The 7,021-nt window shown below is 41.3% G+C and overlaps 1 pseudogene across 1 annotated transcript; it reads left to right on the forward strand.

Annotated features, from left to right (window-relative positions):
- Window positions 1–5,587: 5,587 nt before the first annotated feature.
- Window positions 5,588–6,210, forward strand: LOC307069406 (MARCKS-related protein-like; annotated as a pseudogene). Its single transcript has one exon. The product of its transcript is annotated as an MARCKS-related protein-like (transcript).
- Window positions 6,211–7,021: the final 811 nt, after the last annotated feature.

Below are 7,021 nucleotides of genomic sequence, written 5' to 3' on the forward strand. Positions count from 1 at the left end.
AATCAGGACTTATTGTATAGCACAGCGAACTCTTCTCAGTACTCTGTAATGACCTATACTGGAAAACAATCTTAAAAAGAGCGGATATACATGTATGTATAACTGATTCACTTTGCTGTACAGCAGAAACTAACACAACACATTAAATGAACTATACTCCAATAAAAATTCAAAAAATTAAAATGCAAAAAAAGAATATGTCAACTGTGAATAAAGATAGTTTTACATTCTCCTTTTCAAATGTGGATGCTTTTAATTTCTTTTTTTTTGGCTAATTTCTCTGGCTATATCTTATAGAACAATATTGAATAGAAGTGGTAAAAATGAACATCCTCATCTAATGGAATTAGGCTGTTAGTCTTTCACCATTGAGTGTGTTAGCTGTGGTAGATGTACTTTATCAGGTTGTGCAAGTTCCCTTCTGTTAAATTATGTAGTCCCGAAATTCATATGTCATAACCCTAACCCCCAGTACATCAGAATGGGACTATATTTGATAACAAGGCCTTTAAAGAGGTAGATAAGTTAAAATGAGACCATTAGAGTGGATCCTAATCCAATCTGACTGGTGTCCTTATACGAAGAGGAAATTATGTACACAAAAAGACACACCAGGGTTGTGCATGCACATGACCATGTGTAGATATAGTGAGAAGTTCAACCATCTACAAGCCAAGGAAAGGATACACTCACACCCAAAAAAAAAAACCTGCCGACATTTTAAATTGGGACTTCTAGCCCCCAGAACTGTGAGAATATAAATTTCTGTTCTTTAAGCCACTCAGTCTGTGACGTTTTGTTGTAACAGCCCTGGCAGACTAATATACCTTCTATTCTTTGTTTATTAATTGACTCTTATCATGAAAGTGTGTTGAATATAGTGAAATGCTATTTCTGCATCAGTAGAGATGCGTTGTTTCCTTCATTCTGTTTATATGGTATATTACTCATTGATTTTTGTATATTGAGCCACCTCGCATTCCTAGGATAAATTCTACTTGTTCATGGTGAATAATTCTTTTAACATACTGTTAGACTCCATTTACTGGAGTTGCATTGAAGAATTTTGCATCTATATTCATAAAGGTTATTGGTCTATAGTTTTCTTGTGATGCTACTGTTTACCTTTGGTATCAGATAAATACTGGCTTCATAGAACAAGTTAGTGTTCCAATCACTTCTGTTATTTGAAATTGAGAAAGATTGAGGTTAATTCTTTTTTTTTTTTATTTTGGGCTGTGTTGGGTCTTCGTTTCTGTGCTAGGGCTTTCTCTAGTTGTGGCAAGCGGGGGCCACTCTTCATTGTGGTGTACGGGGCCTCTCACTATTGGGGCCTCTCTTGTTGCAGAGCACAGGCTCCAGACGCGCAGGCTCAGTAGTTGTGGCTCACGGGCCCAGTTGCTCCATGGCATGTGGGATCTTCCCAGACCAGGGCTCGAACCCATGTCCCCTGCACTAACAAGCAGATTCTCAACCGCTGCACCACCGGGGAAGCCCGAGGTTAATTCTTTATTAAACAATTGATAAACCAATATTGATTTGTGGTTTTTGATTTCTTACATTAGAGTTTTGTAGTTTTTCTCATAAGATTTTCCCCATATTTTATTAGATCTATACCTAAGTATTTCACTTTGTTGTTGCTAATGTAAATGACATTGTACTTATATTTTAAAATTCCGGTTGTTCATAGCTGGTCTATAAGAAAGGGACTGACTGTTGTATATTAACCTTCTATCTGAAACATTCCTGTGATGGCTTATTAGTTCCTGGAGATATTTTGTTGATTCTTTGATATTTTTCTACACAAAGAGTCATATAATATTGGGGTAATTTTTTACTTCCTTCTTCCAAACTGTATATGTTTATTTCCTTTTCTTCTCTTGCTAGCTAGAGATTCCAGTATGATTTTGAGTAGGAGTGGTGAAGGTAGAAATCCTCACAGCTCTAATATTTATTATTTCTTTTATTCTGCTTATTTTGAATTTAATTTGTTCTTATTTTTCTAATTTCCTGAAGTGGAAGATTAGATTATTTATTTTAGCTATTTCTTCTTTTCTAATGAAGAAATAGCTAAAATTAATTCTTCTTTTCTAATTCAATTTTCCCTCTAAACACTACTTTTTCTGCATCCTGGAAATTTCAATGAGTTGTATTTTCATTTTCATGTAGTTTAAAATATATTTTATTGAGGTAAAAACACTTAACATGAGATCTAACCTGTTAAATTTTTAAGTATGCAATACATTATTGTTAACAACAAGTGCAATCTAGAGATAGCAGGTCTCCAGAAATTATTTATCTTGCATAAATGGAGTTTTATATGCTTTGAACAGCAATTCCGTTTCTTCCCCTTTGCCCCTGCATCTATCATTTTACTCACTCTTTCTGAATTTGAATATTTTAGAGACCTCGTTTAAGTGGAATGATGCAGTATTTGTCCTTTTATGACTGGTGTATTTCACTTAGAATATCCTCCAGTTTCATCCATGCTGTTGAATATGGCAGGATTTTCTTCCATTGTAGGAAAGAATAACATGCTGTTGTATGTATATATTATATTTTCCTTATCCTTTCATCTGTCAATAGGCATTTAGGTTGTTTCCATATCTTGGCTATTGCAAATAATGCTGCAATAAACATGGGAGTGAATATATCTCCTGCAGATCCTGATTTAAATTCTCTTGGATATATACCCAGAAGTGAGATTGCTGGGTCATATGGTAATTCTATTTTTAATTTTTTGAGAAAACCCCATAGTGTTTGCTGTAGAAGTTGCACCATTTTGCATTCCCACCAACAACATACAATGGTTCCAATTTCTACACATCATGACAAACTTATCTTTTGCTTTAAAAAAGAATAGCCAGGGACTTCCCTGGTGGTCCAGCGGTTGAGACTTCGCCTTCCAATGCAGGGGGTGCAGGTTCGACCCCTGGTCGGGGAGCTAAGATCCCACATGCCTCACAGCCAAAAAACCAAAACATAGAACAGAAACAATATTCTAACAAATTCAATAAAGACTTTAAAAAAAAAAGTCCACATAAAAACGAATAGCCATTCTGAGGGATATGAAGTGGTATCTCATTGTAATTTTGATCTAAAAAAAATATCATAGTCATCCTAACAGATGTGAGGTGACATTTCATTGTGGTTTTGAACTTCCCTGATAATTAGAGATGCCAAGCACCTTTTCATATACCTGTTTGACATTTGTATGTCTTCTTTGGACATGTTTCAAGTGCTTTGCCCCTATTTTAGTCAGGTTGTTTGTTTTTATGCTATTGAGTTGTAGGAGTTCCCTATATATTTTGGCTATTTACCCATTATCAGACATATGGTTTGCAAATATTTTCTTCCACTCTGTTGGTTTTTTCCTTACACATTTTGACTATTGTGTGAATAATGTTGTTATGAACATGGTTTTACAAATATCTTTTCTAGTCCCTGGTTTCAATTCTGGGTATATATCCAGAGGTGGAATTGCTGGATCATATTATAAAATAATTCTTTTTTTTCTTTTTTTGAGGAACTGCCATACTATTTCCCACAGTGGCTGCATAATTTTACATTCCCTTCATTAATGCACAAGTGTTCCTGTTTCTCCACATCCTTGTCAACACGTTATTTACTTTAAAAAAAAAGTGATCATAATGGATGAGAAGTGGTATTTCATTGTGGTTTTATTACATTTCCCTAATAATTAGTGATGTTGAGTATCTTTTCATTGGCTTAATGGACATTTGTATATCTTCCTAGGAGAACTGTCTATTTAATCTCTTTCTTTTTGGGGGGGGGGGTGGTACACAAGCCTCTCACTGTTGTGGCCTCTCCCGTTGCAGAGCACAGGCTCCAGAGGCGCAGGCTCAGTTGCCATGGCTCACGGGCCCAGCTGCTCCGCGGCATGTGGGATCTTCCCGGACTGGGGCACGAACCCGTGTGCCCTGCATCGGCAGGTGGACTCTCAACCACTGCGCCAACAGGGAAGCCTTCTTCATTTTTTAATTGGGTTTTTTCTGTTTGTTGTTGAGTTGTGGAAGTTCTTTATATATTCTTAATATTAACCCCTACTAAGCTATTTGATCTGCATACATTTTTCTCCCGCTTCACTGGTCGCCTCTTTACTCTGTTGTTAGTGTCCTTTAATGCACAAAAGCTTTTTAAAATTTTAATGTAGTGTAATTTATTCATTTTTCTTTTGTTGCCTATGCTTTTGGTGTCATACCCAAGAAATCATTTTCAAATCCAGTATCATGACAATTTCCCCCTATATTTTCATTTTTTTTCATTTTATTTATGTTTTTGGCTGCGTTGGGTCTCCGTTGCTGTGCGTGGGCTTTTCTCTGGTTGCGGAGAGTGGGGTGTACTCTTCGTTGTGGTGCACGGACTTCTCATCGCAGTGGCTTCTCTTGTTGCGGAGCATGGGCCCTAGGCCCGCAGGCTTCAGTAGTTGTGGTGCAAGGGCTTAGTTGCTCCGCAGCATGTGGGATCTTCCTGGACCAGGGATCAAACCTTTGTCCCCTGCATTGGCAGGCGGATTCTTAACCACTGCACCACCAGGGAAGTCCCCTCCCCCTATATTTTCTCCTGAAAATTTCATAATTTTAGCTCTTACATTTAGGTCTTTGATCCATCTTAAGTTAATTTTCATATGTGGTGTAAGGATCCAATTTTATCCTTTTGCATGTGGATACCCAGCTTTCTCAACACCATTTGTTGGAAAAATGTCCTTCCTCCATTGGATGAGCTTGGCACATTTTTGGAAAATCATTTGGTCATATATGCAATGCTTTATTTCTGGACTCCCAATTCTATTCCATTGGTTTCTATATCTGTCTTTATGTCATTACCACACTGTTATTTTTAAACAACTTTATTGGAGTATAATTGCTTTACAATGTTGTAATGGTTTCTGCTGTATAACAAAGTGAATCAGCTATATGTGTACATATATCCCCATATCCCCTCCCTCTTGTGTCTCCCTCCCCCCCTCCCTATCCCACCCCTCTGTGTGGTCTCAAAGCACTGAGCTTTTCTCCCCTTGAGATGTAGCTGCTTCCCACTAGCTATCTATTTTACATTTGGTAGTGTATATATGTCAATGCTACTCTCTCACTTAGTCCCAGCTTACCTTTCCCACTCCCCATGTCCTCAAGTCCATTCAAGCCTCTTAGGGAAAGGACGGCATTTAAAAGCAACTATGTATACACTTCCCAATTTCAAAACTTACCACACTCTTTTGATTAGTGTAGTTTTGTAGTAAAATTTGAAATTAGGAAGTGTATACATAGTTGCTTTTAAATGCCTTCCTTTCCCTAAGAAGCTTACCCCTGTTTCTATTGTGCCTTAACTGTTCTGTATTCCTCAATCAATAATCTCTTGCATGGGCATTCTGGTGAGGAGCAGAGCGGTGGCGGGTGCAGCTAGTCAGTGAGGTGTGGAGCAGGGATGCAGCTTATTTTCCCACACACACACCCTTCCCTCTCAGGTGCCAGCCCCTCCCCTCTGCCAGCCTGGCCCACCTGACCGAACTATCTCTTATGGCGTGAGCAGGGGGTGGCTCCTGGCGCCCCCCAGAAGAACCCCCACCATGGGCAACCAGAGCTCCAAGGCTCCCTGGGGCGACGTGACCGCCTAGGAAGCAGCAAGCGCTTTCCCCGCTAAGGTCAATGGACGGGAGAACGGCCATGTGAAAAGCAATGGAGACTTATCCCCCAAAGGTGGAGGGGGGTCGCCCTCCCCCGTGAACGGAACAGAGGAGGAAGCCGGGGCCACTGGCGATGCCATCGAGCCGGCACCACCTAGCCAGGGCTCTGAGGTCAAGGGGGAGCTTACCCCGCCCCCCTACTCCCTGCCAAGGAGACCCCCAAGAAGAAGAAGAAATTCTCTTTCAATAAGCCTTCCAAATTGAGTGGCCTGTCCTTCAAGAGAAATCAGAAGGCGGGGGCTGGGGTGATCCGTCTGCCTCCTCACCCAGAGGAAGGGCAGGAGCAAGGTAGGGGGGGTCGGTGCCTGCAGCGAGGAAGGCACTGCCCAGGGAGGGAAGGCTGCCGCCACCCCTGGGAGCCAGGAGCCCCAGGCCAAAGGGGCAGAGGCTAGTGCTTCCTCCAAGGGAGGAGGAGACACAGAAGAGGCAGGGCCCCAGGCGCAGAGCCATCCACTCCCTCCGGGCCAGAGAGTGGCCCTACACCAGCGAGCGAGCAGAATGAGTAGCTGGGTGGGGGCAGGTGGGTGATCTCTAAGCTGCAAAAACTGTGCTGTCCTTGTGAGGTCACTGACTGGACCTGGTGCCCTGGCTGCCTTCCTGTGCCCAGAAAGGAAGGGGCTGTTGCCCCGCTAGCCACATTCCCTCTCCTCCTCTCCCTATGTGGATTCTCCCATCATCCATCTGGTCTTCCTCTTAAGGCCAGTTGAAGATGGTCCCTTGCAGTTTCCCAAGTTAGGTTAGTGATGGGAAATGGTCCTGCCCCTGGCCCTACCCCTTCCCTGTCCCCACCCATGCATAAGGCAGTTGCTGGTTTTCTTCCCCAATTCTTTTCCAAGTAGGCTTTGTTTACTCCCCAAATCCCAGAGCCACATGTGGGGATGCCTACACTCCCAAACCCTGAGTGTCCAGCTTTCCCCTGTTGAGTTTTTAGTCTCTTGTGCTGTGCCTAGTGGCACCTAGGCTGGAGAGGACACTGCCCCTGTCTAGGTTTTTATAAATGTATCACTCAATTTCAAACCTCCAGCTTGTGAATCAACTGTATCTCTTTTTTTACTTGGTAATCAAGTATTGAGCTTTGGGGTTGGGGGGAGTTCTGTAATGTGAAACAACTGCTTGTTGTCTTTTTTCCCCTCCCATTGTTGTAAATAAATTTTAATGGCCAAACCTCAGATTTGTACTTTTTTTTTTCTAACTGCTAAAACCATTCTCTTCCACGTGGTTTTACTGTAACATTTGGGAAAGGAATAAATGGCCCTTAAAAAAAATCTCTTGCATAATAGCTGATACTATGGTGGTAATCAAGTTGCATTTATAAAT

Source organism: Hyperoodon ampullatus (genome assembly GCF_949752795.1).
Source record: "Hyperoodon ampullatus genome assembly, chromosome: X".
NCBI classification, from domain to species: Eukaryota; Metazoa; Chordata; class Mammalia; order Artiodactyla; family Ziphiidae; genus Hyperoodon; species Hyperoodon ampullatus.